The sequence below is a fragment of the Lissotriton helveticus genome, chromosome 4_1 (assembly GCF_964261635.1).
Source record: "Lissotriton helveticus chromosome 4_1, aLisHel1.1, whole genome shotgun sequence".
NCBI classification, from domain to species: Eukaryota; Metazoa; Chordata; class Amphibia; order Caudata; family Salamandridae; genus Lissotriton; species Lissotriton helveticus.
The window spans coordinates 1,290,979,810-1,290,992,235 of NC_136063.1; the positions used below are offsets into that span (position 1 = coordinate 1,290,979,810).

The window sequence follows — 12,426 nt, forward strand, 5'->3', positions numbered from 1 at the left end:
GTGACTTGATGAGTTTTTATTGTAGAGGACTGCTGCAAGCATTTAGTAAGCTGCTGTCTTTGATGTTTTGTAGCCTTTCGGATTCGTTGTTTAGATGGCATTATGTCCTTTTGAAATGATCTGCAGTTGAATCAGTGGTAAAATATAATTAAAAATGTTATTAACCACTATTACCAAACAGTAAATCAATAACAGTCGTCAAAAATTTAACACACTACTTGTCATTTTTACATAAAATAATTTTTAGTGCATTGGCAAATTTAGTAGTCACAAATAGTAGCAAAGAAATGGAATGCTTCTACATTTGACCTGTGCTGTTTTATATGTGAATCTGAACTAATTTTATGAGCATATTTGACTATTTTATTAAAGACACTACACACAAGCTGTTTTTGAAGTTGTGTTTAATTTTAAATGAAACGGTTTACATGTTTACTTTTCATTTCCAGTAACTTTTAAAAATAAATGTTTATAGTTCCATAGGCTCAAGCAGGTCAGCTTCCCACCCTATGTCATACAATTCTGACAAATCGGCATCCTCATCATGTTCTTCATCATCCTCAGGATTTAAATCATCCAGGGGATCTACTCCCACTGATGTTTCAATCACAATTTCAATGATAATATCGAGATCAACAGATTGCTCATTATCACTCATGCTTGATGTTGTCGTTATCTTTAAAGAAAGAGAACAACAATGAGATGTTGCAGAGTAAGAGACAAATCTCAGAGACTATAATTGTAAAATTGTTTAACAAGAGTAACATTTTGCAGATATTATTTAACCATGTCCAGCGATGCTGTTTCAAACAGGCGTAAGGATTTGATTCAGCAATGCCATAAATGTGACTCAGTGAAATCTTCTTAATTTTACTGTGTTAGTTTTACAGGGCTTTTATGCAAATGACTGGCCACCCTACAACAAAACGCTCACATGAAATCTGACGCAGGTTTCATGTGGCACAGGACTTTACAGGATGACACATCTGCCTAGATGCATCAAGTTGTAAATATGTCGCAACATAGCAAATCTTTTGCACCGCCGCTGCGTCACAAAAGTGACGCACAGCGGCGCAAAAGAGGCACACGGCTATCATAAATCTGTCCCTAACATTTTAAATGATTGATTCAGGATGACGATAAGGTGTGGCCTATCCAGAGGTTTGTTTGAGGTGAGGCCTACTCAGGGTTGCAGATGAAATTTAGGCTTGTTGAAGAGTACAGAGGAGATAATACATGTGCAGGCCTACCAATGAAGTGAGTCATGTCCACTTCACTCTTGAACAAAGGCCAGACCTCTTCTGTGTCCGTGGACAGGCCTAAACCTCATCTGCACAATGTCATTCGTAAAGTTAGGAAACACAGGTGATGTAATTGAAAAATGTGGAATTTCTTTTCCTCATTTCACAATCACATCACCTGTGTTTCCTTTGCTTAGGTATCTCATAGTGCAGATGGAGTCTAGCATATCAAAAAGTACACAGAAGTTGGACACTGTATACAACAATTTTGACATTTACAGAAGATTCAGCTTCTCCATGCCCCCTACACAGTCCTTAATGTTTACATTTTAAACTGAAGGTATCTTGTTGGAGATGAAGTGAGGCCTGTCTTGCAACATGGTGCATCTTTTGCATCACTGCTGCATTGGTTTCATGTGGCACAGGACTTTACAGCATGACACATCTGCCTAGATGCATCAAGTTGTAAATATGTCGCAACATAGCAAATCTTTTGCACCACCACTGCGTCACAAAAGTGACGCACAGCAGCGCAAAAGAGGCACACGGCTATCATAAATCTGTCCCTAACATTTTAAATGATTGATTCAGGATGACGATAAGGTGTGGCCTATCCAGAGGTTTGTTTGAGGTGAGGCCTACTCAGGGTTGCAGATGAAATTTAGGCTTGTTGACGAGTACAGAGGAGATAATACATGTGCAGGCCTACCAATGAAGTGAGTCATGTCCACTTCACTTTTGAACAAAGGCCAGACCTCTTCTGTGTCCGTGGACAAGCCTAAACCTCATCTGCACAATGTGATTCGTAAAGTTAGGAAACACAGGTGATGTAATTGAAAAATGTGTAATTTTTTTTCCTCATTTCACAATCACTTCACCTGTGTTTCCTTTGCTTAGGTATCTCATAGTGCAGATGGAGTCTAGCATATCAAAGAGTACACAGAAGCTGAGCACTGCATACAAAAATTTTGACATTTACAGAAGATTCAGCTTCTCCATGCCCCCTACACAGTCCTAAATGTTTACAGTTTAAACTGACGGTATCTTGTTGGAGATGAAGTGAGGCCTATCTTGCAACATGGTGCATCTTTTGCATCACTGCTGCATCACAAAAGTGACGCAACAGCGGCGCAAAAGAGGCGCACGGCCATCATAAATCTGCTGCAAACATTTTAAATGATTTATTCAGGATGACGATAAGCTGAGGCCTATCCAGAGATTTGTTTGAGGTGAGGCCTACTCAGGTTTGCAGATGAAATTTAGGCTTATTGAAGAGTACAGAGGAGATAATACATGTGCAGGCCTACCAATGAAGTGAGTCATGTCCACTGCACTCTTGAACAAAGGCCAGACCTCTTCTGTGTCCCTGGACAGGCCTAAACCTCATCTGCACAATGTGATTCGTAATGTTAGAAAACACAGGTGATGTAATTGAAAAATGTGGGATTTCTTTTGCTCATTTCACAATCACATCACCTGTGTTTCCTTTGCTTAGATATCTCATTGTGCAGATGGAGTCTAGCATATCAAAGACTACGCAGAAGGTGAGCACTGTATGGAACATGGCTATGTAACTCAAAGAATCAAAATCTAAATTTGCCAAGCACAGATGGGGGCGTATTTACAAGGACCTTGCACCACGGGGAAATGTCTTAAATTAAAATGGGAAAAATAACATCAAAGGGACTCAAAGGCCTTGTAAATATGCCCCAAGCAACCTATGAAACTCTAGCAGTACATATCAAGAAACCTAATTGATTTCAAAAAACGTTTTTAAACAAATCATGTAAAGCAATTATATACCTACATTCATGGGAAAGTGACTTAAAATGCCCTAAGACACATGAAAGCGTTTTTTTAAGGCGCTTGCACCATTTTTGCGTCACTTTTAACATGGCTATGTAACTCAAAGAATCAAAATCTAAATTTGCCAAGCACACATGGGGGCGTATTTACAAGGACCTTCCACCACGGGGAAATGTCTTAAATTAAAATGGGAAAAATAACATCAAAGGGACTCAAATGCCTTTTAAATATACCCCAAGCAACCTATGAAACTCTAGCAGTACATATCAAGAAACCTAATTGATTTCAAAAAACGTTTTTAAACACATCATGTAAATCAATTATATACCTACATTCAAGGGGAAGTGACTTAAAATGCCCTAAGACACATGAAAGCGTTTTTTTAAGGCCCTTGCGCCATTTTTGCGTCACTTTTAACATGGCTATGTAACTCAAAGAATCAAAATCTAAATTTGCCAAGCACAGATGGGGGCGTATTTACAAGGACCTTGCACCACGGGGAAATGTCTTAAATTAAAATGGGAAAAATAACATCAGAGAGACTCAAAGGCCTTGTAAATATGCCCCAAGCAACCTATGAAACTCTAGCAGTACATGTAATGTAATGTAATGTAATTTTATTTTTGTAAAGCGCAGCTTACACTCCACGGAGCATCATGGCGCTAGTTACTCGTGTCTAAGAGGCGATACCAGGGTTAATGAGGTATTAGAAAAGTAGTGTTTGTGGACTCAGGGGGTAAAATTTAGACTAGGGATAGACAAGCCGTGTCTGTGAGTTTGAAAATCCAAGTTTTTAACGCCTTTCGGAAGAGGTTCTCTGATGGGATCTGACGTAGTTGGAGTGGGAGTTTATTCCAGGCTCTGGCTCCTAGTACTCCCAGAGATTTTCCTCCTTTCGTGACTAGCCTATGGTTGGGGATCGCCAGCAAATTCAGGTTGGAGGATCTAAGTGAACGAGAAGGCACATATCTTCCAAACCTTTTGGATAGGTAAGAAGGTCCTAGCTGGTGGTAGGCCCTGAAGGTAATTATTAGGATTTTAAACAGCACTCTCTTGTGAATAGGCAGCCAGTGTAAGATCTTGAGTGCTGCTGAAGCAGACGACTTCCTGGGCCATCTCAGCACAAGACGAGCAGTGGCGTTCTGGACCATCTGCAGTCTGTGCAGTACTGCTTTACTCGATCCTGCATATAGACTATTGCAGTAGTCTAGCCGGGAGGTGATGAGGGCCACCGCTACTGTCTTTCTGGCTGTTAAAGGGAGAAAGTCAAAGAACTTTCTGAGGCCTTTGATTATGTTAAAGCAGGACCCTGCCACAGTACCTGCTTGTTGTCTGAATGATAAAGCCTCATCAAACCTGATCCCGAGGTTGCGGGCTGTGGTAATAGTGGTTGGGGGGATGTCTGCATCTTGAGGCCACCACAATCTTGGGGGAAAAAAGGTTTTGTTTTCCAAATGGGAGGATTTCGGTCTTACCTGAGTTGCATTTGAGGTGATGTTTCCTCATCCAGTCAAATGTGGCGGTAAGACAATCTCTCAGATTTTCCTCTGCATTGGTGGTGTTGCTATCCAGAACGAGGATAAGCTGAGTATCGTCAGCGTAGGATATGGTGTTTATGTGGAAAGACGAAATAAGCTCTATCAAGGGGGTCATATAAAGATTAAACAGTACTAAACATATCAAGAAACCTAATTGATTTCAAAAAACGTTTTTAAACACATCATGTAAAGCAATTATATACCTACATTCATGGGGAAGTGACTTAAAATGCCCTAAGACACATGAAAGCATTTTTTAAGGCCCTTGCACCATTTTTGCGTCACTTTTAACATGGCTATGTAACTCAAAGAATCAAAATCTAAATTTGCCAAGCACACATGGGGGCGTATTTACAAGGACCTTGCACCACAAGGAAATGTCTTAAATTAAAATGGGAAAAATAACATCAAAGGAACTCAAAGGCCTTTTAAATATACCCCAAGCAACCTATGAAACTCTAGCAGTACATATCAAGAAACCTAATTGATTTCAAAAAACGTTTTTAAACACATCATGTAAATCAATTATATACCTACATTCAAGGGGAAGTGACTTAAAATGCCCTAAGACACATGAAAGCGTTTTTTAAGGCCCTTGCACCATTTTTGCGTCACTTTTAACATGCCTATGTAACATGGCTATGTAACTCAAAGAAACAAAATCTATTTGTAAAACACTTGACACAAAGCAACATTTTAAATACACAACTTTCTTCATAATTTTCTCCTTATTATTATTATTAAGCAACTTGTATCGCGCAAACTAAACCCGCGCCTATAAAACCAATCAAAAAGTTTGCAGAGCACCACTAAGGGTATGCACGTGTAAAAAGGTGGGTCTTTAGAGCAGATCTAAAGGCTTGTAGAGTGGGGCGGGACCTTACTTCCAAAGGGAGGGCATTCCACCATTTAGGTGCCAAGTTAGAGAAGGCCTTACCTCCCCATCTTGCTTTTCTAACACGAGGTACAGAGAGAAGAAGTTTGTAACTAGAGCGAAGATTCCTGCCGGGGTTATGCTGAGATAAAATCGATCCTATGCCTGTAGGGCTGGATTTAGCTAGGGCTTTGTACACCATACACATGGATTTAAAAAGGATACGGTCCTCAACGGGGAGCCAGTGAAGCTGTTTTCGGGCTTCGGTGGCAGAGGCACGTTTAGGTAGGTCAAGAACAAATCTCGCTGCCGCATTCTGGACCACCTGGACCACCTGCAAGCGCTGTAGCTGACTCTTATTCAGTCCTGCATACAGCGCATTGCAATAATCCAGTCGCGAGCCCAGAAGTGCGACAGCAAGTTGCTTTCTTGCCTGGAGTGACAGATAGTGCCTGATTTTCCTTAGAATGTGGATAATCCCCCAGCAGGTCGATACAGTCCTGTTGACCTGTTGGCACATACTAAGGGTGGGGTCGATCATGACTCCCAGATTTTTTGCTGACGAGGTGGGCTCAGGACATAAGCCCCTGCGAGTTCGGCCACCATTCAGCCGACCAGATCGTTTCCTTTCCTCCAAAAACCATCACCTCCGTCTTCTCTCCATTCAGTTTTAGTGAGTTGTGAATCATCCACTGGCCAACTGCCTCCATACAAGATCTAAAATTGGCGGCAGTTGACGTAACTGACTGGGAGAGAGAGACTAAGACCTTAAAGCATACTATTCTCTATTTAAATTAAATGAATCTTTTCTCACCTTAGCAAATACTTTTTTAGTTTCAAAACAGTCTCAGACACACACCACTTTGTCTTCAGCAGAGCAAAAGGTATGCACTCCAGAGGCTGCAACCATCAATGGCACAGAAATGCTGTAATTCATCACACATATCTCTCATGCCACCCAATCAAAACTCTTCCCTCACTTTTTTCAAATCAACACCCTTCCCCCCTCTGCCCTTTCTGCCTTTTTTCCATAGCAACCACCTCCTGAAAGACCTCTCATGTTTGCAAGTTCACACAACAATGTTTCAATTGAACTCTGAACTCTCCGTACATCTGCGTATCCAGTGTAATCTTTCATAAAATGATTTTTTCTTGACCATTCAAATTACATCTTTCAAAGAACTCATCCTTGCACCCTAACTTTCTGTTTTCAGCAATCAAAATCCACCAATCACTGCTACTGAATCATTAGCACAGAAACTCCACAGTTTTTTTCATTACATACTCCTACTATTTCAACTGCCATTTCATTCTCATACTTCATCTGACTGCAGCAGAACCTCCTCTCACCATGTTTTCTGTCTGGATTGTTGGACATAGTTACATCCACTGGGCTCAAAGGTATGCTGATAACAGAAATTTACACAATCTCAATTTACAAAATGTGGAAATTAACTGGATTGGTCACAGAGGATTAAGATGTCACCAATTGATACCATTGGTGAAAACCTTTTTGCATTTGCCAAAACCTGACCTGTTATTTGTGCACTGTGGAGGAAATGACTTGGGCACTTTGACTGCGGTAGGTCTGGAAATGCTTTTAAAGGACACCTTTGAGCAATTGATGGCACTATTACCTCAAACTGCCTTGGTATATTCAAATATATGCCAAAGACAGAAATGGAAGTGGTCCAACCAATTTTGTCCACAAATTGAGAAATCGAGGAAGCATGTAAATAAGTCTGTTTCAGCTTACATGAGAGACCATGGAATGGGCTCCATCTACAACAATAACTTGCGTTACTACATGCAAGATATCTACAGAGCAGATGGAGTTCACTTCTCAGATGAGGGGAACAGCATTTTCATCCTCAATTTAAGACTGTGCATTGGTACCTACTTGTAGGTACCTACATCAGCCACAGGACCCAAAAGCTCTTTTCAGAGCTACCCTACATCTGATGACTCACAATTATTATTTTACTCTAACTTTTTTCACTAATTTTCACCAAAGTACGCTCCCCGGAGCGCTACCCGGTACGCGCACCGGACGCTAACCGCGCGAAAATTTGAAAAAAAAGGTGTTTTTTTCGCACATATGGTCCTCCTCAGCTACCCTCAGAAAACCTAGGGGGTCAGGATACGTCTACCGTGCCCCCTTCTACCCATTCTGAACATTATTTGCCCTCCATCTTGTATCTCAATTCTACCGAAACACAAAATGGAGGACTCCCGTAACGCTGCCGGTTCGCGTACCGGGACGCGCACCGGGAAGCGCTCGCTCAAAAAAGGTGGGAAAGTAATTCACAGAAAAACCACTGGAGACACTTTCACGAAATATAGATTAGCTCATACTACATACCAATCCCTACCATTTTCACAAATTTGATTGGAATTCCATTTAGCCATTTAGCCTGTAGACCTCTCTAAATACCCTGAGGTAAATTACTTCACAAAACACATCTGAAGTGTTGGAATTGACAACCAATTAAAATGTTACTTTCATTTTCTACTTTTTTTACCTGACATTTGATTGGTTATGTACCTGAATATATATAAAGAAAGAGAGAGAAACACAGCCATTTTGACTACTACTTCCTGAACCACATTGCAAAATCATTTTCACTGACAACTTAAACTTGTTTTTAAAAGGTAAGATGTTATTTTATAAATTTGAAAACATTTTCAGATAGTTATATACTATCCCTCTGTAACAGTTAGACATTGAGAAAGGCTTATTTATTATAATTATGGATTGATTTAGGTTTCTGTGGTATAATTATGAATTTACTTAGGCTTTTTCACAGGCACTTTTTAATAGTACTACTTCACGCCTGAAAAGTACCTGTCTGAACTTAAACCCAACAGTGCCCTATCTGTACTGATATATTTATTTTTTATGCAAATTTCAGCACAAAAATGGAAGGAGAACAGAACGTTTCCTTTGAAATTGTCCTAGAGATTAACAATGAGGAAATCATTGAACCCATTGACTTGGAATTCATGGATGAATCACGGGACCATGAACTTCTACAATGTGTAGAATCTGTGGATTTCTTACTTCATTATCAGGACGGTCAAATGTGGGAAGTTATGTTCAGTCAAAAAGAAGACATATCAGACAGTCAAATGTTAGACGTTCTATTAAATTTTGAAAAAGAATCAGAAAAATAAATTTATATTTAATAATCAAAAATTGTTTGAGTCTTTAATCATTTTTATATGTAATTCATAAACTAGTACCAAATTGATTATAATGTAAAGTCAGACTTATAGTATACTGTGCACAATCACAAAAATAAATTTATATTTAATAATCACAAATACTGCTACTTAAAGAAAAAAAACAAAAAAAACAACAAAAAGAACAATCAATAAACATACAATATTTCAAAATATCATAGTCTATCATTCTTTTTTCCTTATAGTACGCTCCCCAGACCGCTTCCCGGTGCGCGTACCGGGCGCTCCCCACGCAAAAAAAACACATTTTAAAAAAAAATGTTTTGCCCCGCGGGGCCCTTTTAAAGCCTCCACATCAAACCTAGGGGGTCAGGGAGGATCTACTATGCCCCCTTATGGTCATTTCCCCCTTTGTTTTGGCCTCCTCTTGTCTCTCGATCCTACCGAGAGACAAGATGGCGGTCGCTCCGGACTGTTTAGAATGTTGACAGACACCGGAGAGCCAATCAGCTTCGCTTCGCGAAGTTCCGTTACGTGTCAGGTACGCGAACCGGGGCGCTGCCCGGAGCACGCTTACAGATATATATATTTTTTTGAACGTTAATTTCTCAAAATCCACTGGAGCATATATTGAGACCTAGCAAAGGCACATCGGGCTACCAGTCCCTACAATTTTGCCAAGTTTCGTGAAAATCCATTCAGCCGTTTGAGCTAAAAGTGAGGCCAACCGCCCTATGGAAAATTGCATGGGAAATATATATATATATATAATATAATAATATATATATATATATTTCTTTTCACTGAAAAAAACTAAGATTAAGTAGTGTTATAGTTAGATGAATATGTCAGTGAGAACATTAATGTTTTGAACAAAACAAACCACCAAATTCACCAGTTAAAGTTAGGAGAGCTGACTAAAACTTTCACCCGCCATGTACTGCTTATGACTTCACGTATTACATCACTCATCTCATGTTCTATGACATCATTTATGACAGCTCTGATAACATCTCAAATGTTCTGGCAGTAGGGTTTGCTATGGAGATTCCCGCCTCTCCGTAGCCGAGGTGACTGAGGCCCCGCCCACCTGAGGGAAGCCCGCAGTGGAGAGAGGAATGACGATCGCGGCAGAATAAGGAACGCCAATCTGAAACTTCTTTGAAGCGCCGTGAAGTTAATGAGCCCAATAGAGGAGCTGATAATGAGCACTTACCGACACCCCAAGGGAGCTGATTTGGCAGACGAGTACAGCGCCTTAATGGAGGTGTAAGGCTGCGGCGAAAGGCGGTGAGATACTGTGGGAAGCAATTTTAGGCAAAAGGCTAAAAGCGGAAGGCTGAGGACTGAGGAGCAACCAGGAGTTAACATCCTCAACCGGTAAGAGGCTTCAAAATGCAGGAGGTGCGCTGCCTCATATCTTTGTTCCTCGTGAAAGGCTGCTAGCTAGTCTTTGCAAATTGGAGTAACTAAACAGCTAAATGGAGACTAAGTGGAGACTGTAGCCGGACAGTAACAGCTGGAAACTTTACAAAGGGGGAGAGGAGGAAGAAAAGGGAAAAAAAGGAAGAAACTGCTACCCCTCAAAAAGAGAGATATTTTTTGCGATATTTTAGCGATTTGCTGTTCCATGTAGTAAACTCACAGAAGTGGAGGTGGAGAGTAGTGATTCTCCAAATAGATTGAGTTTGAGTTTAAAATATTTATAGAGCGCGCGTACACCTGGCGGTTTCATGGCCCTATAAAGTACTGAGCCCAGGAGGGCTAGAAGTCAGGGGAAAAAAGGAAGAAACAAATTATGTAGAGAAGGCTTGTGAAAAAAGAAAAGTTTTTAGCGCCTTACGGAAGAGAGTGTATTGGGCGCAGGATCTGAGGTGAGCAGGGAGAGAGTTCCAAAAAGCAGAGGCGAGTGTAGAAAATGTCATGCCTCCCCACTTTTTGCGTTTAAAGCGAGGAACTATGAGCAGTTGTTGGGCGGATGAGCGTAGCTCCCTGACCGGGACGTAGGGTTTGATTTCTGAAGAGATAAAGGCATGGGCTGCGCCGATCCGGGCCTGAAAGGTGATGCAGGCCAGCTTGAACTGGGCTCGTTCTCGGATGGGGAGCCAGTGTAGGGACTTGAGGAGGGGAGTGACGTAATGGGATTTAGCAAAGTTGAAGACCAGGCGAGCCGCCTGGTTTTGGACCAGCTGGAGTCGTCGCATGCTATAGGCGGGCATGCCACAGTTAAGGGCATTGCCGTAGTCCAGGCGAGAGGTTACCATCGCCAGGACTATGAGCTTAAGGGCGGGAAAAGAAAAAAAACAAGAGACTTTACGAATAGTGCGGAGTGAGAGAAAAGAAGAAGACACAACAGAGCTGACTTGGGAGTGAAGGGTGAGTTGGTCATTCAGTTTGAACCCAAGGGTTTTTACAGATGAGGAAGGGGGAGGGGGGGACCTAATGAGGGGGGCCAGAAGAGGGTGGTCCAGGGACTGGAGCAACCACCTGTCAAAACCAGCTCAGTTTTGTCGGGGTTTAACTTCAGGTGGTTGTAGTTCATCCAGTCCCTGAAAAAACCATGACAGACTGGATGTTGGACATGGACTCGGGGATGTGGATAAAGAAAAAATAAGCTGGAGGTCATCCGCATAGTTGTAGACGGAGACCTCCAGCTGTTGAAGGGCAAAAATGAGAGGGGCAATATACAAATTAAATAAAAGAGGGGAAAGGGAAGAGCCCTGGGGGACCCCGCATTGAACTGCGCGGGAGTCCGCCGAGAAGTCACCCAAGCGCACTGCCTGGGTGCGGTCTCTCAGGAAGGAGGACAGCCAAACCAAGGCCGAACCTCCAATCCCCGCCGCCCTGACATGGGAAAGTAAGATGGAATGGTCGACCGTGTCAAATGCGGCGGAGAGATCGAGGAGGACCAGGGCCTGGGGGTGGTTAGTGTCCATGCCCTCTCTGAGGTTGTCAAGGACCGATAACACTACGGACTCCGTGGAGTGAGCGGGGCGAAACCCAGCCTGACGGGGGGCTAGTACACTGTTCTGCTCCACAAAGGTACTAAGTGCTCTGGTCACATGGCGCTCCAGTACCTTCCCCAGAAAGGGCAATAAAGAGATGGGGCGGTAGTTGACAAGAGCGGAAGGGTCAGCGCCAGGTTTTTTGAGAATAGGAAGGATGATGGCCGATTTGAGGGGTGGAATAACAATGCCTTGTGACAATGAGCTATTGAGGAAGTTAAGAGGGGGCAGCACACAAGCTGAGTAGATCGGTTTCAGGATGTGAGCAGGACAAGGGTCCAGAGGGGAGCCTGATTTGACCGTGGACAGGAGGGAGAGGAAAGATTCTTCTGTAAGAAGGGGGATGGAGTCAAGGTGTACTCCGACTGGCAGGCACTGGGGGTCGACAAAGGAGGAAGGGGGAGGGATGTTTGCTTTGATGTTAGAAATTTTATCTAGGAAAAAAGAGTTGAGGGAATTGCATAAGAGCTGGGAAGGAGAGGGTTTAAGGGTAACGCGGTCAGAGTAGGCAAGATCGTGGACGATGGAGAAAATTTCTCTGGGCTGATTTTCGGCAGTTAGGATTTTAGAGAAGTAAGCTTTCTTGGTCGGCAGGATTGATTTTTTGTACAATGCCAGGAGGGTGATGTACTGATTTTTAAGATTCGGACAATAGTCTCGCCTCCAGGTCCGTTCCGCACGGCGGACACTGAGTTTTTGAGCCTTCAGTTCCTCATTGAACCAGCAGTTCGCGTCGTTCGTGCGCCTGGATGACACCCGCCTTAGGGGGGCGACTAAGT

General features: G+C 42.3%; 1 protein-coding gene across 1 annotated transcript in view; it reads right to left on the reverse strand.

Annotated features, from left to right (window-relative positions):
• Positions 1–12,426, reverse strand: part of SCGN (secretagogin, EF-hand calcium binding protein) — a 504,919-nt gene that overhangs the window by 112,300 nt on the left and 380,193 nt on the right. The window lies entirely within an intron of this gene.